Source organism: Homalodisca vitripennis, chromosome 4, assembly GCF_021130785.1.
Source record: "Homalodisca vitripennis isolate AUS2020 chromosome 4, UT_GWSS_2.1, whole genome shotgun sequence".
NCBI classification, from domain to species: domain Eukaryota; kingdom Metazoa; phylum Arthropoda; class Insecta; order Hemiptera; family Cicadellidae; genus Homalodisca; species Homalodisca vitripennis.
In genome coordinates, this window is record NC_060210.1 from 37,283,875 (window position 1) to 37,307,126 (window position 23,252).

At 31.5% G+C, this 23,252-nt stretch overlaps 1 protein-coding gene across 1 annotated transcript in view; it reads right to left on the reverse strand.

Moving 5' to 3' along the window:
* LOC124359161 (glutamate receptor ionotropic, kainate 2-like) overlaps window positions 1-23,252 on the reverse strand; it is a 118,493-nt gene that overhangs the window by 30,313 nt on the left and 64,928 nt on the right.

Sequence of the window (23,252 nt, forward strand, 5' to 3'; positions counted from 1 at the left end):
TTTAATCTACTTAATGGAAGTTTTAATACCATTTACGTGGTCGTATAAAACTTATAGATTGCAAACCAAGTTTACAGAGTTGATCTTGATTGAAATTAAGTCGATATAGTCTTGAATGCCATGAGTTCTGGTGGTGCAAAATACTTTTCACAATCTAAATCTTTTGAAGAACTTATATTAATATGTAATTCGGCGTAGAATTTCAGTGACACTAAGGTTAACTGTAATGTCAAAAATTGAGGTCCCAAGAGTAATTTTATTTACAAAAAAGGACCAATATATAAACGAAAAATAAATAATCGTGTACAATTAAACGCAATATATTTCGTAATTGTTGTATACTTTTATTTTTATAAATACATTTTTAATGACAGTGTATTTGGAAGTTCCCACGACAAATCTTATGATATTGTTCCATGAACCAATAGGAGAAAAGACAGTAAAGAAACTGACCTATTACGATTATAGTACAACGATGCATGTCCAATCATGAATATCCCCGCAATAAGGTGACAATGAAGTTTGGTTTCTGTTTGTTCATTAGTTCTAAAAACATGAATTTTTAAGGTAAACAAAAAGAAATAAACCATTGTTTGCATTTGGTGTCTGATTGGTGTCGGTTATGTAAGTTTGTTATTTGTGAAGTTTTTTTTAGTGTGAGTTTTTAAATATTCTGTAGATGTTGGGTAATATATTTGAGGCTGAGGGAAACGTAAATTGAACGCAGACACATGAAATATTTTATATTGGCACTAGTATGCTCATGAGACGTATATGCCTAAATTTCTTGTATATAGGTACGTTTTATCCTGTAGGTTTTAGCCTTTTACAGTTCTAACATAATAGTAAACTCTCTTGCTGACCAAAAGGAACTTCCGCGTTCTACAACCATTTCTTATTAGAATTTTCATACTTAGGACAATATTATGCGTATTTAAGTTTCTAATTTCCAAGAGATCTCATAATCTCAATATATTTGTCTCTGGGAGGTTAAAAGCTATATTAAAGGTTTTAGACTTTGGATCGTTGTGTAGTTATAAAACTTCCTGTGCATTGAAAATGTTCTACTGGTTTTCTGAGATCCTCAGCCAACAAGAACATCCTATCTACTAGCATTAGGTCTTAGAACTCATAGGATATAGATAATAATTTCCTAATCGTGACATTGATTATTCTTAGACCTCTAGTTATTAAAAATCCGGGTGTATATTAAATTTCGATAACTGGGATATCCTACAGAATGAAAAATTTTGATTTCCAAAGTTCTTCTTGCATATCATCTCTAATAGCCTTAGATTATATCAAAGATAAATCCTCGAGAGAATATTCAGGCGTTTTCTTTATTTACTTTAGTTTAAAATTAAAAATCAAACCTAAAAAAACCCATAATACCTCTTTGAATAGTCCAGCTCGTTCTTCGCTTTTCTAGTGAACTTTTTCAACCTTAACCCATTGCGGATCGTTGACGAGCTGGGCTCGTCACGCAGCGGCCGGGCCTATCGGCATAATTATGAGCTCAGATCGCAAAAGCGGTCTGCTTTTATATTTCCCTCCAAATAGTTCTATTAATGTCTGATAGATCGGGCGATCGTCTTCACTTGTCAACTAAGAGTGTGTAACAATGGTCTAGGTTTAGAGTTTTCAAAATTTTTATAAATATCCTACAGATCGCAGTTGTATTTCGAAACTGAAAAATCATTCATATGTGTTTACTCTCTGCTTTTTAGTGCTTCAGATTGGATGTTTTCCTCACTTGTTATTATAATACTTTTCAGGTTAGTGACACAGAACTATACGACGCAGATGTACGTACATGTTGGCGGGTTTAATATAGACAATGGCCCGGATGTTGTAATCGCTTCGCCCGAGCCGCTTTATTTAGACTATGATTCAGACATCATCCCTGCCACCCCGGAACCTTGCTCGCGTGTTATCGTTCCTACATCACGGATACCCCCAGCAGGCCCATGTTCCATCTGAACGAATACCTTCACAGCTGAATTTTCTAATATGCAATGGCGAGCGATACGATATGACGCAACATTTCTGTTCGTGCGGCCGCTGACCGTAAATTAATTTGTGCCCGCGCGCAAAAACAATACGATCCGCAATGGGAACCGTATTTTGTATTGGAGGATCGTCAAATTTAACAACATAATTATAATTATTTTATCAATAACTCCTTCGAGAAATCGATGCATAAGCCTGAAACTTATTATTTGGTTTTAAAACACGGGACGCTTTGCCTCACTATTGACAAATAATTGCTAATGTATCACTGCCCTTAATTACACAGGGTCTTAATTAAGTCTTGTGGTTAAGTCTGGTTCAGATATCAATATACAACCTTCTCTATACTTATTCCAATATTATTTTGAATCCTTTGGAGAATTAAACAAAATCATCGCTTATTCAAAGTTATATTCAATAAAAACACAGTGACATGAAAACATCTCTACGTCATCTCAACAACAAAGTCTGGAAAAGTAACTCTCTCATTGTAATGGCACCTAGAAAAAGTACCTAAGCCCCATTTCAATAAAACTATGCACTCATAAATTAGCCACTATGTAAAGGGATAAGCTGAACATCTCTTCCCTTCTCAATGTAATAAGTGCTTAAATTGTTAATATTCAGCAGTTTTGCAGTGGGCTAGCCATGCCTAAAAATTGGTTTCGTTTAGTAGACAAAATGTTTCATGTGGTTCCAGAAAAATTGTCCAGAAGATTGAAGTCAGATCTTGCTGACCTTTCTACAACTTCCCATCAGTCTATCAACATTCTTACAAGAATTTTGTCGAAATATTGTTGCACACTTCTGTCATAATGTGGATATGCACTATTTTGTTGTAACCAAATTTTGTCGGTCTGATTACAAAGCATCTCTAAATATTTTCAGTGTTTAAATTTCAGTCAATTATGAAAGGTACAACTAACACTTTGTTTAGTCTTTGAAGCTGCTCTCATAGATAAATGTGGATTTTGTACGAAAAAACTTCCATTACAAACAATCTTTAATCTTCATCAATTGTGGAGGTCCTACCTGACGTTGGCCTGTTTTCTACATCATGTGTCCCATTGATGCGTTGTACTATCTTCACCACAGCGGAGTTTGTTAATAAGATTGATCTGTTCTAGAAACTCGTCATAGGTCTACAATCTCAATGTATGATCTCAAACGATTGCCATAACCTCTCACTTTCATAACAGTATATCTATAAGATTCTGATAATTCCATGTAGTTATAAATAAAATAACATCTGCTATAAATAAACTCGATTCAAATATTTGTGGACCACTTAAGCCAGAAACTTCTCAAATTTAAATGAAGGAAAAAAGAATGAAGTGAAGGCCTTCCAAGTATATAGTAATACCCTTATACACCTGCTGGTTCTGTTTCATCGATGGTAAATGGTACGGTTTAGTCATCTACCTAAAGAAGAGATCAGGTATCGATACGCAGTGAAAACGCTTGTATTGTATCACTAAAGGAAGGCAAAGGTCCGGTAAATCATGTTTCCTCCACAATCCTTACATCATGGAAAACAAACTTCAAACACAAGGTACTTTAGCCTTTATGTGTCCAAACCATTATCTCATAGGATGACACAAATACTTTATGATCTCGTTTCCAAATTCTATTTATTAGTTTATTACTTAATAATTTTGAAAGTCTTAATGAAAGATGTTATGCATGAATTGAGTTTATATGCGTAAGAAATGGGAATTGTCTCTATAGTGATGATGTTTTTGCATGAATTTCCCATCCCCTTTGTCAGGAACGTCGTATACATGTCTTCTTGGTGTCATTTTATTTATATTGATTATACCTGAAAATAAAATCTCACAAGATATAGTTTCAATTTTAAAATGTAAAGTTACCCACGTCTACGCCATTTGAAAAGGGAATGTACATTTCTGTATCTTTTAAGAAAATTTTCATAAGTATGGTAAAGATTGCACATTGATATCTTAATCCGTTTGGAATATATCCAAGAGTATCAGGACTTAATAATTATTAACATCCTTAATACGCGAGTAAGTCGTGGTAGAATATAATTCTATAGGATACCACGAACCTTCTTTCTGTGCCAAAATTCAATGCAGTTTGCAGCAAATTCTGATAAATGATAGGTGGTATGACACACTTAAACCTGATCACTTAATTTTGTTTAATCCTTATACTCCTTTCTGTCCTAAATTACAAACAGAAAAACTCTTTTTCTGCTAATTTATAAGTAAGATAATTCAATTAAGTTGCTTATTTGTTGAAATTTTTACTGTCCGAAAATTTACAACCATCCTTTAAATTGTAATCTACCGTACATAACAGTTATCCCGCTGGTCTTTTATAAAAATAAAGAACATTTATTAATAATAACATTTTATCCTGCCTAATGTGGATTTTGGTAAGACCGGAAATATTTTCAGAAACATTTTTCAATCAGCCAACTTGGCAAAAGGTAATGGAAATACCAAAGAGGGACTTGTAGCCCTTAGGTCTTTGATTCCACATGTAGCTTTAATGATTATTTTAATTGATTTATAAAATTGTAGTCTCAAGTATGTTTTGTATAGAATAATATGATATGAAATATTGTCTTATCGTGGTAATATAATATTTTAATCGGTAAGCTCAACGCAGAATTTTAGTTAAAATTATTCTTAGTTGTTCCATTTTTGCTTAATTTTTTCATGAAAGAGGAGTGGTAATATAAGTATGGGAAATGTTTGTTTAAGATAGCTATTATTATAAGCACTTTAATCCGTAGTTTAATCTATCTAAATAATATTTTTAAACGTACTTGGTATCAGTTGGAAGCGATTACATACAAGATATGCCTTTTGTGGACTTATATACGGTAAACGACAAAGCTCTGCCCAGTGTTATTTGGCCAAAAAATGTAAAGTTCCAATGTTAACATTATGGGCGTATGATTGTTTTATTCAATAAAAAAATTTGATTTATAAAACACGTTTAATGCTTAGGTAAATAATCACAATTCTTTAAAATGTTATATTAACTTATTCCTTATAACATGCATAAAAGTCGATTAATACGTGCAAAAGGGGTTATTTTTATACTCATATTTAATAATTTTTGGAATATGCATTTTGTAGTAGACAAAAACGCTTGGGATTTTATGTAATTAAAACCTAATAAAGAGTTCGTACTGAAGTGTATTTGATGCAAAACAACGATTGGCGTCAGTGGTCTGCACAGCAGCGGCAGCTATTTGACCGTTTGGCCGCGGTCCAGCGTTGTTACAGAACCCAATTTCACCCCAGGGTAACCCCACAACTAGTCTAGATGGTTATTTATCGCCTAATAATTAGTTACTGTAGCTGTGTACACAGCGTGATTAGTTTTCACATGTACTGATCCCGATAAACAATTAAACTTGTGCTGTATTCGGTCATGGCGGGAGATTTATGGTCGGTAATCTACTGACATTCACCGTTTACTCTAAATATATATTGGTGAAGTAAACCCTTAACAATATAGGACAGTGACCTGTTAATTTCAGTGGAATATTTATTTAAAACCTCCTTAATTTAATATCTTGGCTTTATAGATAACTTTCGATAAAAACTTAAACCTTGCCTTAATACTTATCTATATAATTTGTTACATTGGTTATAAATGAAAAACAAAAGAATTGTAATAATAGTCCGTGGTATTGGAACATTACTGTATTATTTATATTATGAAGATTTTTTAGCACTCGAAATAAAATAATTTGTTTTTGATTAATTTATACGTAGGCTACTTGTTCAAAGTTTATTGTTGACATAAAAAACATTTAAAATTCTAATAAGAAATCTTTCATGCAATATACAACACCTTTTTAATTTTTTATATTTAGCTCCATAAAAAAAGAGTTGTCATACTGGAGCAAAGTCATTGTATCTAGCTGGCCAATGACCTGAGCTATCTATATGGGTTTGTGCATCTATATGCATAAATATTTGTTGCAAGTTAGAACTAGGTCCACTATTACGTTCGTGGGTTCTTGGTGATGACTTGTATAAATTTACTATCGATATCTAAAAAAAATCCATTCAGATACAAAAGGATTTGATATACAGGGTGTACATAAAGTCCTGCACGGGTATAATATTTTCTGAACGATAACATATAAATAAACAAGATTTGGTACATCAATACTACACCTAAAAATCTACTTTTTGAAGGAACTATCAGTTTTCTGTAATATCATGGGGACGTCCCGCAAGGAGTCAGAAGGAAATCTTAAATAGCAGCATAGGTCAAAATGGACATCATTTTAAAGGGCTTATCTAGCAGAGTTTAATGCCGCAAACCGCACTCAAAAAGATTGATCCAGTAAAAAATGGCGGCTGTTCAAAGATTTTACTTGGTTACATTTTATTAGTAGCCATAACCCCAGTAAAGGAAAACTGCAACCAAACGAATACTGCAGCTAACTACTACATTATGCTTGTCAGTTGTACAGAAGTGAATTATGACATTAGTTATCCTCAAGGGTTACAAATTTGGTCCTAATATATTGATAACGGGGAAAACCTGATAACAGTAACAATTAGAAATCTCTTATCTTTGGGTCGCAGTTAGGACTTTCCTATTAGCCAGTCTATTCATAGTAGGCTATTCTAGTTTTCTTGTTTTAGTAGTGCTGTCCATCCATTTTATCAGTGCGCTTTAGTACAAAAGAGTTTGTCGTATTGCTTGTAGTTCTTCAACTACACTATGTCGCTTGACGAACGTGAACGTATAGACGATCACACGAGGAAGCATGCCATTTATTTAATGACTACTTTCACGAGAGGCAGCCAATTTCTAGAACAACTGTAGGGAGAACTGTTCAACACTTTATGAAAACAGGAAGTGTTTCCGATCGTCATAGGTCGCTGAGATTAGTTATATTTAGTAAAATAGTTATATTTAGTTTATATCTCCATAAAACACGGAGTTTGATTTTTTTATTTTAACGCCAGCCATATTGGATCGAAATCACCGACCAAACGAACTAATGAACTTACTCCAGAGAGATTGTTAGGATAAATAAAAACTAATTATAAGATAACATTTCTTTACGAAGATCTTTTAGCTTGGTAATAGAAACTTCTTATTGGATATGCATGTAGCAGGTAACCTAAGAAATATGAAATAATAATATTTTAAAATCTAAATATATAATATAAAAAATTTAGGACTACCTTAGTAATGCAAGTATTAAGATTTGAATAATTCATAGCAAAATAATTGCAGCCCACCGATAGTAGCTTGAAAAATTAGTCAAATATTATATTTTATTTGTCCATTATAGTTAGAGTTTGTGTTAAAACGTACTCTGGCTGCGATTTACAGATGATCAAATGTTACTATTACATATGTAATAAACAAATAAATTGTTATCGCCTTTTCTTTCTTCGTAAAATTTGAGGATATATTATTTTAATATAAATAAAGGCAATTATTTTTTATTTTAATTAAATTTACTTCTATAGAAACACCTTTATGTTCATTAATAAAATAAAATCTTTTCATCTCATTAAAAGTATTTATGAAAATAAATGCATAATGTTTACTCATGGTAATAAAATGGAAATGCAGTCGAAGAGACTGATCGGCAGAAGTCACTACTACGATTAATTATTTTGCTAATTAATTCATTTAGGTTTACTTATAAACTTAGTTATTTTTCTACTAATGAAAGTTATATAATTATTAAATGTTAATGTTTTAGTTGTACAATAATATGAGGCACTCAATTATTGTAAATGGAAAGTTTCATATTCTCTACTAATTCTATATATAGTTTTGTAATTTTTTTTAATTTCATATATACAATGATCAATAACTTCTAAATATTGAAGTGATAGATGTTTATACATTTAAATTATTATTGTTTGTATTAGTTTCTACAATTTACTCAGTATCTTTTTCACTACAATGTCGTGTTTCTGAAATAGTTACTTAATTTTTATTGTTATTATGTTTTAAAATGAAACTATGGGGTTGTAATAACTGAAGTAAAAGTTCTGAAATAATATCTTGCTAAATATCTTGTAAACACAGCATCTATTGTTTTTCCATATCTCGTTGTACTTGTGTTTTATCGTTTTAGTTTTCCGAATTAAATTGTTCTTTCAAAAAGTCAGTGGTTTTGACGTTTTTACTGCAAATGTTTCATTAAAATCTGTTTTTAAGTCATTTATTTTTAAATTGAATGTAAGGTAAGACACATTATAATTGAGTAAAGGTCATAAGTATAATGAACAGAAAGACTCATTTTCGTCTAGGATGAAATTACACTACGGCTCTGATAGTTAGAAAAGATCTAACCAATTCATGTTCTATCTTTTATTAAACCTCATCAGGACGAATCTAGTAGTGAACTGGAATAGGAATTAATTTTAACAGAGCTGAAATTTAATTTAGAACCTCATGAGTTTTAATTACTGCTATTAAATTATGCAGTAAATTAATAAATTTTAAGTTGGGTTCATTAATAAATGAATAAAGTAGTTCGATAGTTTATTCAAACCAGTATTTTATCATGTATTTAAGTCTCTTTTTAACGATTGTTCAGCGTTCGAAGTTTTTTAGTCTGTTAAAGTTCACACAAGTACGTATAACAGAGTATTAATTGATTATGTAAATTTTTACAGCTTTTAAATTGAAGCTTATATAACCTAACCTGGTAAATGCCATAACCATGAAAAGTCTGCAGAAACAGGGGTAGATATAGATAACGCGATATTTTGGACTACAATATGTGAATATTAATATAGATAAAGTAATCGAACAGTTAGAAAACAAATTATTGTAAAATACTAGTATATTAGAGAAGCCTTTCGTTATTTTATTTTACCATATATACTGTTTTATGTTGTGCAGTTTATATTTCAATTTTAATCTTCCATAAAAGATTTCTTATTAACGCCAACTTTAGTTAGTTCAGATCAGATGAAGTTTTTCCTCGTGAAAAACATACATCCATAGCCTGCCAAAACAATTAGTCACTTCAACAAGGAATGAGAGTAAAATCTCACTGGTACGCTTCGATAGCAACTGAACTGAATGGAGAAACGCCCTAACATCAAAATGGCTGCGATATTCCCATCCTTAGTGGCTACAGATCATAAGATTGTCACGTTCCGTGACGCGAAACGATATTTTTCCCTCGCGCAAAACACACCCATAACCTACCAAAAGAATTAGTCACTTCAAAAATATTTACGGTGCAGGATAAATTAAAAAATTAGCAAATACTTAATGATATTGTAATCACCAACAGTAAAAGTTTTGCTTTCAATTTTATTTTATTTTTCTACTTGTGTTTTAGTTTGGCTCTTTAAAATCTCTTGCCTGTTATAAAATCGATTAAACCTATTTATAACCAAAAACAATTGAATTTTATTACGATTCATTTTATGAATATTAACTAAATATGAAAAATTTAGTTTTATTTAGTATCAAAGAAACAATAGTGCATTATTTTATGTAATAACCTGTACATTTTTTTAAGGAAAACTAGGTTGAAAAGGAACTGAGTATATTGGGTTACGTATTTAATGAATAGTCAACGATTCTGCCTATCATCATGTTGTAAATGTTTTCACAACGCAACAACATCTTTTTCATAGTTACTAATACATATTAAACTGTAAACATTTATGATTATTAGAGAAAGTAAAGAAGAAGGAAATGCGAACTCGAATATCATTTCCATAATGCAAATCATGCAACAAGTGTAAACATAAAGTTGATTTGCCGGGTTATTGACTACACCACAAGTGCTATTGACAGTCGTATTTGTTACAGGTCACGGCAGTATTTCCAGAGCCCGCCATTTCTACTGCTTCCCGTGGTGAGGCTTCCCTTTCTTTCACTCATGTTTTACACCAGGGACAAATACAATATTGTTCTGTGATTTTAAGCAATCGTACATTTAATAGAGTTTTCTATTCGAAGCACAACTAACCAAAATCTAAGATGCTTAGTATATTTTACAGGGAATAGTTAGTTTTTCGCAACAAGGAGATTTGAGAAAATTGATCTTGGATTCTAGATCCACCTTTGCTGCTCCCTTTATCGATGCATAAATGTCCGGAAGATGCTTGTTTTAAGATACAGACGCCCGAAAGACTTTCTAACTTGGCAGAATCATGTTTATTCTGATAATACAAGCCTACTCAGGGAGATTGCGAATAAAAATTCACCCACTTACTGCGTGTTTTCTATTAGTAACCGGATTATTATACTAATGAAAACAGATATTTTACACTAATTGTGACTCTGGTACTACGTACGATACATTTTATTTGCATATCCACTTTCATAGGAAGAAGATATTAAATATTAAGTACCGTACGAAGGCCTTACGAAAGGTTTAATAATAAAATAAGACTATCCTACATTTAATAAAAATCATAATAAATCTGTCCACATTGCCTATCTATTTATTTATACTATTTTACAATACCGTCAATATAATAACCTTTCATGTGCAAATTATACAATTCACTTAAAAAATTGTTAATATATAATAAATGTTAGAAATAAATGTAAATATTATGTATACATACAGCGTATATTGAATTTTCTGTAATTTATTTTTTACTGAAAATAAATTCAGTTATTTTCATTTATACAATTACAATTATTACAGAATATATACATTATAAATATATAAATATTTTACATAAATACATCCACCTTCAATACCTGTCATAATTAATAATCTTGCATTGAAAAGGTAAATAGTTAAATCATTCATAATGTTACATGAAACTTAATTTCTAACCAACACGTAAGCTATAAACAGTTAATTTAATCAATTTAACATCACATTTATACACAAAAATATTAAAATTTTCATTTTCTGTGGGAATAACAAGAGGATGTTTTTTACTTTCTACGATAACATTACAAACAGCGTTTAAATGTATAATACTGTTTGAGGGTACCTGATTCGTGTCTGGAGTGATAAGTATCCTGGAAATATATCATGTTTGTTAAGATTTGATATTTCTGAAAAAAACATAGTTATAGTCTGAATATCATTTGGGAGTGGCAAGATTAGTTAGTTAGTTATTTTCTTTCTATTTTCAATACTTCATCGATTTTGCCATGGTAGTTTGCTAGTGTATTTTCACCTCTTTAATTAATAATGAAAGAATCACCACTAGAAATTATGTAAAAATATGTATATTGTAAAAATGTGTAGTCAAAATATGTGGTTTTCAGCCTTACTATGACGCATGTTTGCGTTGCTCCATAAAATCAACTCTGCGGTCTAGTTCCATAACACCATCTTCAGAATGGAGGTTTTTAATTAACAGCATTGAACTAAGAATGTAAACAGTCTTGTCAAAACTTCAGGTTATTACCAAGGTTGATGGTTTTGCCAATATGATACGAAAGTTACTGTTGGGATGGAGGTACCACAGAAAATTATATTATCCCATCTTCACCATATTGATAGTGAGATATTAAAAATGAATTTTGCTAGGTTAAAGTTATGAGTCAAGAATACCTTTTTAAACTATCGTACTGAAATACTTAACCCACGAAGATAAAATTATACCTAGATAGCAAAGTTTATATATACGTGATATTTAGTTACTTTACATCCCATATCACTGCAAACAAATAAAAACACATATACTACACATTTTTTGAAGTAATAGTGTTATATTTCCTATAATTATTACTTTACAGATAAAATAATAAGATTTAATCATCTATAGTTGAAAATAATTAGGTAAAACTAATGGGTGATATGCTTATAACCTCGATTAAGGCATATATTACTTACAAATGGTTGGGTACTTTTGGGTTGCGGTCGAACATTTGTTTTACATAATTCATTGCTATCACTCTTTCAGGAGCAATTTTAAAACAGATAGTAGGTATTAATTGAATTAACATTAGACTATTTGTGTTTTATTATATAAGTTGACCTTTGTGTGTCACTTGAGAACTGATATCAATTGAAATCTAACTCGCAGTAAGTGGTAAATTAAATGATGTTTCTGTTTCCATATTTTATTATTACGTATAAAATAGTATTTCCGTAAATGTTTCAAAGATGATATTTTACTCTAAGGCTGACGGCCTAGAAGGAATATTTAAATATTATGATTAAATATTTCTTAGACTGAATAGTAATGATTACAATATAATACAAATTACGTTGCAATTTCTTATTTCCAAGCTTCTGTTTAAATTCATTTCATGCTACTTGACCTTACAAATCTAAATGCAACACACCACGGATACCAAAAGAAGAGTTGATTAGATGTGAACCTTGGGTTTTGCTCCGTAGTGCAGTGACTGAAATCTAACAGTAGGATTTCTTGGAATTTAATGTTTCTAGCATCACCATGGTACTGAGATAGAGTATTGGCAGCCAACCTAGGTAACGAAGTTGTTTAAAAACATCCTCTTAACAACACAAGTATTGATTAGTACTGGAAAGGTACTCTAATGTCTCGTCTTAGTGGAACTGTTCAGATGGACGTGTGCTCCAGATTCTAAGAGTCAAGGCTGTGGCAGTGTCAAATCTCAGACGCTACACTAACTAAAAGATGAAATGGGGCTAAACTAAACATTAAAATTAAACAAACAAATATTATCAACTAGGGTTATTTTGATAATTTAATATTTAGTCAATGAGCATGCTTTGTCAAGAATAAGGTTTGCTGTTTTTTTATAACTTAATTATAACTAATTGGTTAAACGAAAACAATTACCAAACACTTTAACAACTGTAGACCTGTAGCTAGGTCGCTGGTCAAAGGCATGCTCCAATTAGCGATGTCACAGATGTGGAGATCACGTGGTCAGGATGAAACCTACTGGCTGATCTCATCGCCGAAATGTGCTCTGACACCGAGTCATATTAGGCTTTTCATTTCAGAAGGTGACAAGATCAGCCTGCAGACCTCATCCTTCAGTGGTTGCGCAGTCCTTACCCGTCGCAGCGATGTTGGAGGACGAGAGGTCCTTATTAAAAGGACCGTATTATATCTATACATTACTAAAATGTGGTTATAATATATTGATAAAATATCCCTGATTCTAGGATTCAAATCGACCCTTATAGATTCAACCAGGATATGTCCACAGAAGAATCTAAACTTTTTTCGTTACACACACATTACAGGATCAAGTATAAGCATTTAGGCTACTAAATTATTCATGACTTATGATATTTAGTAGTTATTTACAAAACATAACTTTTGTAAAATACATAAAAAATTATATATATAACAAATAAATATTTGGAACAATGAAAAACTTCAATTGGTATTGCTGAAACAAAGCTCTTAAAAGGAAAACACATGTAATAATAACACAAGCATACATTGTTTACATTTAAGAATATAGTATTAGGCAATAACAAAAAAATATGTTTTATCAAACACATAATTACTGCTTGTACACACTCTACCAAAAATATGATTATGAGAGATGATTGAAGAGCTCACTAACAAATGTTTTTGAATAGTTTTTTTAATTTCTATTTACACTACTGTGATAAAATTGATAAATCCAATGAAGGTATTTACCATTAGTCCCATTTCATACTTCTTTAGGGGTGTTTTATCTTCTTTTACCCAAATGACATAGCCTATTTCTATTTATTATTTTGAAATAAATAATTCTATTGTAATTGTTTAGTGTCTAAATATTTTTCTTCTATCTTTTATATAATGCTCTCTCCTAGCTTAGTATAACTTACCACGTCTTATTATAGTTCATAGATCGATTTTAATCTGCATCTTGAATGCAATCCAAACTATCACTGATAATAAAATGAGCAGGAATGAGCTGATTTACTTCTGGCTGGTCATTTAGTACTGTGTTTAGTGGTCAAGATTTAAGATTGCCTCTATTTATAAGTGACTAGGCTATTCAAATGTCAATCTGTGATTTTCGAGAAGACGTTTCAAGTGGGACTTTGCAGACTTCACAGTTAATTTTCAGAATCTTCCCATATTAGATGATTGAGGGGAAAGAGCCAACTAACTCTTTAACTCCTTTGTACCCCATGATTTAGTATTCATTTCCCCTGGGTTGTATATCTAATAATATTGTTGCCAATCCCAAACAGATATTTCCATTCACATAATAAACGTGCAGTGGAATATCCTATCTTTTAAGTTTTTTCGTGTTTACAATCAATCTCTGATTTAATATTTTAACCCACCTCTTCCTCCTTAATCATGTAAACATTGTTGTGAGTTTTGGAAAAAATGTTATCCTGGGTTTCTTTGTAAGTATATCTAATAATATTATTGCCAATCTCAAACAAATATTTCCATTCACATAATAATTGTGCAGTGGAATATCCTATCTTTTAAGTTTTTTCGTGTTTACGATCAATCTCTGATTTAATATTTCACCCACCTCTTCCTCCTTAATCATGTAAACATTGTTGTCAGTTTTGAAAAAAATTTTATCCTGTGTTTCTTTGTAAGTATGTAACATGTGAGTACCTCATAAAAGTTCAAAAGCGACTGTTTTAACATTTTTGGCTCTGTTATGGGCATTGAAAAGTGAACCCTCCTGACAATTCTACGTATATTTCTTGGGCTTCGGTTCAAAAAGGATATTTAGTAATACTGCACTCGTATTGTAGCTTTTGAGTTAACATAAGAATTATTTACATTCTAACTTGATTCAGGCTTTTGATCTTGACAGTTTTTTTTTAGTTTAAATGTACTGTTTAAATATTGTTCCACTTGTAAAAAAGTAGATACTGCTTTTCAAGTATTATTTAATGCCTGTTTATTCCATACATTTTGATTAAAACGAGGTGAATGAATATACCAATAAAACATTATATTCTTCAGTCTTATTAGTGTTTACATAAAAATAAGAAATATGTCAATTTAAACATATTACCGTATATTACTTAATTAATAGTTTATTGAATATATAAAATGCAAAGTTATTGATTGCTATTTTCTCCGTTGACGAATTAAAACGGCTAATGCTTACTAATATTTAAAAACTGTTACATGACCAATCAATGAACAAAGCTGTAAATTTGTTTGTTGTGTTTGTTGTGTCCACAAACTGGTGGACTTCCTTGACATTTTGATATGGTATTTTATAACAGTGGTGTGAGGAAGAACAGAGAAATGAACACTAACATCCCCCAACGGTCTATGTTTTACAAGACTAAAGCCCGTAAATCAAGACTTTACAGCGTAAACTATTATAATGGAAAAGTTCATGAACTTCATAAGAATTTCTCCCTTATACCGGCAGTAGGTAATAAGTAGTTGGATTTCTTGTTAAACCTAAAATAAGACGTAATAGGCTTCTCTGTCCCACGTATGTATGTATATGTTTTCATTAGAACAACATCGCAAAGTTAAATTTGAAAACTGCACTACAAATACCTAAATATAAAGTATATGAAATGAGCCTGACCAAAATGTATTTTAGGGAGGTGCATATGTATATGTTTTTATTGGTACAATAAGACAAACCCAACTGTGACATAGTAATTGATTTTATACGTTCGAAAGTAGACACCTTTTAATCAAAAGTAGCCTTCTCAGTCGTACCTATATATACAGTGTCATCGAAAAATAATGCCTAGATTTAATAAAATTATAACATCAAAACCTTTCATGTGAAATGAGTAATTCTTTCACTGGACGAAAACTATTGAACGCAAGTTTTGTTTTTAGTTCGTCTGATCGTGTTTCCCTGTCTTTGTGATGCGCAGACAAGCTGCGCAATCGTCAAGGTCAGCCGGCCACAGACGCGCCGCCGCTCAGTACGATGTTGACCGTGCAACAAAAGGCACAGTGCGTGATTTGGTACGCGGAGTCAAAGTCAATTGTCAGTGTACAGCGGCTCTTTCGGAGAACATATCCGGGTCAAACAGCACCTGATAACAAAGCTATTGTTCGATGGTTTAACCAGTTTAGGGAAACAGGGACCGTCGGCAAAAAATCTAGACCAGGCCGACCAAGAACATCAGAAGAGAATGTTGAGCGTATCCGGCAATCTTGTGTTAGGAGCCCTAAAAAATCCATTGCTCGACGAAATCTTCAACTAAACATTCCAAAAACAACAATACAAAATGTACTGCACAAACGGCTAAGACTTCATGCGTATAAAATTCAGATAAAACAGCAAATAAAACCTACCGACCGCCCTAAACGAACTGAATTTGCAATTTTTATGTTAAATGAAATTGATGATAATCCAAATTTTCTACAGAGAGTGTTGTTTAGTGATGAAGCTACGTTTCACATAAATGGATGTGTAAATCGTCACAATTGCCGTGTATGGGGGTCGCAACAGCCAAACGAAATCCACGAGTATGTGCGTGATTCTACCAAACTCAATGTGTGGTGCGCGTTATTTGATGACAAAGTTATTGGACCTTTCTTTTTTGTAGAAAAAACCATTACATGCCTAGTTTACCTGGACATGCTTGTTTGTGTTTCCCCAATTAGACGATATCGAACAACAGACTGGACAGCGAATCATTTTTATGCAAGATGGGGCTCCACCTCACTACCATCGCGAGGTACGCGCTGCACTAAACGCACGCTTCCCAAACGGTTAGATTGGTAGAGCAGCCCCCATTTCATGGCCTCCTAGAAGTCCTGATCTTACCCCTTTGGATTTCTTTTTCTGAGGATACATAAAAAATATAGTTTACGCAGAAAAGATTCGGGATTTGGACCATCTTCGGAAGCGAATTCTTTCCACAATCTTAACTGAATATGATTGGACGCACGTGGCAGGAAGTTGACTACAGACTTGATATCTGCAGGGCAACGAACGGTGCTCACATTGAAACATACTAAGGTATGAAAAAATTATTTCTTTCCGCACATTTTAAGACTACATCCTTTAAATGACCTTCAATAGTTTTTTTTATGACAGTTATTTAAAATCTAGGCATCATTTTTCAATGAACCTGTATAATAAGGACAACAAGGCAACAGCGCTATACTAAGGTCTAGGAAATAAGTGACAGGAATTACATTACAAGAGCTAAAAGTAAACGTTTTTGACTAAAGTGGGTTTGCCAGACTTATCTATTTGTCTTTCCGATCGGGACAACAAGGCCTACTCAGCTGTGGCGTTATAAATAAAATTAATTCAAACCATAAATGTTCCTTCACGTACAAAACAAGGTATAAGAGTCACGTTAAATATTATGTATTATGAAATATCCATGAAATAATATGTACCAAAATACTCAATTATATATGAACATAAGTACTTTTAGTACAGTCTTAAAAAAGACTTCAATTTTGAAAAATACGCGTTAAACTACGGCTAGTCAGAAAGTAAAATGAAATATTAATTCACCGAAGACAATATTAATCTGTTGCCTCAAAGGGGCCATGTTAAACGTTTAACTTAGGTAAAACGCGTTAAGTAAACTAATAATACTTGACAGAATAAAAACTGCACTTTTTATTGCATAACAAACGTGTACTCTCAATAATATCAAAATAATACGATGTGTAAATTCAACAATATAACAATATTAAGTGATAACAAAGACTATACATCTATCTTATTTAATTTCTACTCTAAATTAAATAAGAAATAATTTACAAATCAATTGAATACCATGAACAAGTTTTGTGTAAGTAGTTCTACTAAATAATACTGTGAAATTTATAGGTAAAAGATTTAATTTTCTAGTGTTATGGTGAAAATGACGATTAACTGATATGAATAATGCCCATCGACCGGTAAGGCTACGCTCTTGTTACAATAAAATTATTACGTTACAGAAAACAAGATCCTCATCAAGGTTTTGTACATTTGTTGTATGTTCTGATCAAACTAGTTCGGTGTAAATCACGGACCGTTAATACATTACACCTACTAGCTGTTTCTGCAAATTAGGTATTGTACATTATTGATTGATGCTGCCCATAATCCGTGTATTAATAATATTCCCTTCCTCCATTTTAAATGTGTTTCATTTAAGTTAATTATTTAAAATAATGAAGTATAATATCCTTTCCGGCTTATTGAAAACGAAAGTATGTTTTATTGTAACCATCATCTCTAAATACCAAACTAAAGATGCGTTGAATAGATGATTAATTTGTAAAAGACTTATGGGAAATTTCTCTTAATGGTAGCATGTTAATATAATCAAACATGTATTCATATTTATACTGTTGTTTATTATTATAAATGAAAGATTACTTTATAACGAATTTTTTATTAAATGGTCATTAACAATGTAATTTTTCTAATCAATGCATATAATTTTCAATCTTAACATTATTACACGTCCAGGCTATATACTGTTTTGTTATAAGTACTATTTAATTCCACAGTCTTATCATACTTTAAAAAAATTATTACAGTAGTTCTTGTTCTCATGATTACTTCATTAAATATTGGCAATGTGAAATCCATTCTGTGTGATTATCAATATAAAAAAATATGTTTTTGCATGCATTAAAATGATCAGCATTGTACATGAGCTTGAGGAAACAAAGGCAGCAATTTACACAGCTACAACAATATTTGATTTGATAACAATGTACAAACATTCCAGAATTATAATTGCAAAACAGAACAATGAAACAGTCCTTTTAAAATCTTGCCTCTCATTGATTCATACACGGATAAATCACGTTACTGATATAGTGTCCACTAGAACACTAAAAATTATAATTTCAATTTAAAACAATAATGTTAGTCTATAAATCTGTATGCTATTTCGCTTTAAATTCAAACATTAACTGTATTGGCTGCCGGCTAAGCTGCTTTTAAATATTAGATATTTATACACTTTGTAAAATTAAACAGAAGAATAAGGATCTATAAAATATGCTTAGATTCTTTTGTCAACTAAGGTTAATTTCTAAAGTTGGTGCAGGTAATAATCACAAGATCCCATTAATCACTGAAGATAATACTTGATGGTGTCTATTTCAATAAAACTATACTTCCTAGTCAGATATTGAAATACCATTTCTGCAATGTGTAATGGAATATACAGTTACATTTTATATGAATTAATTACCTTCTTAACAGTGTTTTTATATATAACATTACAAAAAATTGTTAAAGTCTATAACAACCTACGACTGCTTCTATCATGATATTCCACCATATGATTGAGAGTTTGATTTAATATTCTGAATGGTATGGCCTTTGGAATGATATAAATATCGAGAGTATGGTAACAAAATATTAATATCTAAGTTCTGAAAACCCACGACTACAATCATATCTTTAATTTTCGAATGAAAAATTAAAATAGTTTAGTCCTTTATAGCTATTTTTGTAGTAAGGGCTATAATTGTCCAAACTTTATAGTTTGTACTTCATCTTTACACTTAAACAGAAGTTTTTTCAGTAAAGCGATCCAAAAAGAGACATACTAGATGATATGGAGTGTTTAGGAAAGTTCTAAATAACTCTGTAAATGTATAAAACTCTACAACATATATCTTCTAAGTTACTGTTTGTTAGGTTTTATTGCTTTACTATACTTATTATATTTCACTAGAAAGAATCTATTGTTAAACCGAGAAACTTACCACCTGAGGTATAAAACACCGGTGCCTACTAACTATCCGCGTCACGATCTCAAAGCTAGGGTTAACAAACCTAAACTAAACTGTGTTTGTTTCGTGTTCCCCTTCTTGCCGCTCAACTTTTGCTATCCCTTGTATGATTTATCTAAAAAATTTCTAACGAACACTAATTAAAAGTTATTATCTTTATCCGATGAGTAAAATAACGTCCAGCTAACCTTAATTTAAAGTAGTTTTATATTCCAAACAGAAAAATTAAAGTAATGAATTTAACTAAATTTGAAAAAAGAATGAATTTAATTTAATTTAAAATAATAAAAATTATAAATAGTAAATAATAATAAGTGTCAGAATTGACACAGGTGCCTAAATTAATGACCTTTACTTAACGATATGTTACACATGAGACATTGACAAGGATTATTTGGTCAAAGACATCAACTGGAGCTGTACTTGTCATCATATAACACATCCTGATGTAAATGGATGGTTATCTCAGACAATCCGTATTATGATTTATGTAAGCCACCAAGATATTAATCAAAGACGAAACAGAAGCTCCGTATTCTAAAAATATACGAAGCCATACTAAATAGACCCGTACAAAACAGTACGTTATATTCTATCAAAAACCCAGCCTTCAGGGCTGTAAATGCTATATCATACCTTATAATCTTAAGCCAGACACATAACTTACAGATCGAGAGAGAGAGAGAGAGAGAGAGAGAGAGAGAGAGAGAGAGAGAGAGAGGAGAGAGAGAGAGAGAGAGAGAGAGAGAGAGAGAGAGAGAGAGAGAGAGTAAAAAAGGTTTGGGATACGTAAAAATTCCTAAATCTTATTATCATATTTACCACACTTCAAGAATACTCTTTTTTTATTTTTTTTATTTCTTCAGAATTACACAATCCTTAATCACTATTGTAATGCAGATTTTTTTTGAAATTATATACAAAAGCCAGAGATGAGTGAAACATCTAATGCATTTGAAATAATACATCAAATCTTTTCCAAAACCTACCTTAACTAACAAATCTGTGAATGTTTCCACGTAGGTAATAAAAACTGGATGCCCCCCTTGACATTTTGTATGTCAGTATTACTATAGTTGATCGAAAGCAGGGATGCCATACTTTTCCTCTTATACCAGTATCATGCTACAAAAATGAAGTAAATAGATTACGTTTCAACAAGGTGTTTTACAAGTAGCGTTTGCTTATAATTTATTGATCTGGGTAAACGTTAATTATCAATCATGGCATCAGAAACATCGTGGATCTGAAATATAGATGCCTTTTTTATGTACTTTGGATACCGAGACCTAAATATATAAATATATTCTTCGTCGGCGCAACAACGAAAACTTAACTGCTAAAGTTAAAAGAAATTTGATAGTAAGTGAATTTAAACAGTCGGAATAGATACTTTTTGACCGCAGTATTTTTTCAGTGTACTTTTGTGTGTATATTTCCCTCATTTATATGAAAAAGGCAAAACCATCTATTATACTTGAAATGTCTTTGACCGGCAGTCTAGTAGCTGATGCTTTTAGGCCAAAGTTGATCTTGATAGCTTCATGTTTATTTATTTTATTGGACAGGGAAAAAGGCAAACCGAACTGGGCCATTGTAAATTAATTAGACGGGAGGTGAATGTAAATGGCCCTATAATTCTTTTTGACCGAAGTAACTTTTCATTGTTACATAAGTTACATATTTTCTAAAAAAATCTTAGGAATTAAATTAGAAGAATCAAAATCATGCGCAATTTCATCTAATTTGGTTTTGTATGGTATATATTTTCTTGATCAAGGCACAAAACAAACTCAAGTATGGCACTGGATATACATTGGACACAAAGTAATTTAGACATATAGGTATTGAAAAAGGTGTTTACTAAATTAGGATTTTGAGACTTATATGTATACATTATTTACGAAGTAAAACCTAAAAAAGAACTAATCAAAATTTGATTTAAGATTTAAATCTCCTAACAATGGACGTTTCAATTCTAGTTCTAAAATAATTACTGTAACGTAGTAAATTTACCTAGTACTTTGTAGGGCATTTTTAGTCATTTTGTTCATTATAGTGTTAATCTTACCTCTCTAATGGCTATTTAATAATAAAATCCCTCTTTAAATTATATTGAACAATTTTATGTAAATAGCTTGGATAAAAAAGAATGTATTTTTGCCTTATACAAAACACATAAGAGTGGTCAAAATTTTGTAACAGGAATAAAGAAAGTTAACTCAACACTAAAATCGACTTGTGCCTTTAAACGTCAAAACAAGTTCAAGTTAATCGATGAAATCCAAAATTTATATAGTCATGAATTCAAAATAAAGCCTTAAGGAGGAGCAGTAGTTTTTGTATAGTTATAAATATCAGACTTTAAATGGTAAAATGGGCTAAAAATACAAATGAATCGGTAAATGTGTTGCTTGCTTATTTAGAAATTTAGCTTAGAGTCCCAGAAAGGAATTTATGAAATGAAACAAACCAAATTTATCTGACACAAAAGTTAACTGAAATTTAGTGGAAGAGTGCGCATACACCCATTGTAATACATTTATATTATATGAAATCTTATAAATGCAGTGCTTAGTGTGAGACAAAAACGCAAGTAGAAAGATACTACATAACTTTTACTCCAGAATACACCAGTGAAAAACCTAAAGTTTCTTCTAAGGCATTGGTAATTAATACTTCTAAAACTGTGCGGCTTTCTTGACATTTTGATATGACGTTTTTACAGAGACAAAAAAGAGATAGTAATGGACACTGAAATTACCTAAAAGAGACATTCTTTCCTAGTATAAAGTCTAAAAAATATTTTTATCAAGAATACCTACTATACACGAACATCTGGAAAATTTCTATGATCTTAACTAGGGGTTTATAATGTTTTATATATATAATACACACTAGCTTCATCCTAGTTTGACTGAAATCGCAGGAGGTATTCAATTTAATATCCTGTAATATAGTAACAGTTGCTTTCAAAAGCTTTTTAACTCTCCGACTTCAGTCTGAAAAAACTGTTCTTTAAACAGGAGGCTGTAATATATGTAATAAAACAGAAGGTTGTAAACTGCCTCAGGAGATTGTAATATTTTAGTCATTTACAAACAATAGACCCATTTCGTCTCGGTATTTCAACATAAAATTGCATGGAGAGCCACGGGCAACTGTTTGTATACATATATATGTATATATAATCTGCAAGTATAACATACAAAATATTTGGTTCATGTACGATTAGATAACTCTAGAATCTAAAATGTTATATGTAAATAAGTAAACTTCATTCAAACCGCCAACATCGTTCGGATAAGAACATTTGAAGATTCGGGTTTGTTGCTGGCCTCAATCTGTAAGATTGGCGGATTGCCAAACCCATTCCAATGAATGTATTGTACACAGTATAGAGTGGCCCCTCCATCACCATAAGTGTGATGTAGTACTACCCGGCCGTGGCCGTGGCCAGTCCCTGATATACGCAATGCTTAGAAAACACACACATTACGTACTACTGTATTAGTGCAGTATCCACACATTTCAATGTCGCACTCCACAATTCCGCTATTACGTAAAATAGTTGTCAAAGGTAGTTTTCCTTAACAATGTGTTTTAGTTCAAACAGATTCGAGTTTGTGAAGCATAACCATTTTATTCTTATTTATTGCTTAGCTAATAAGTTGT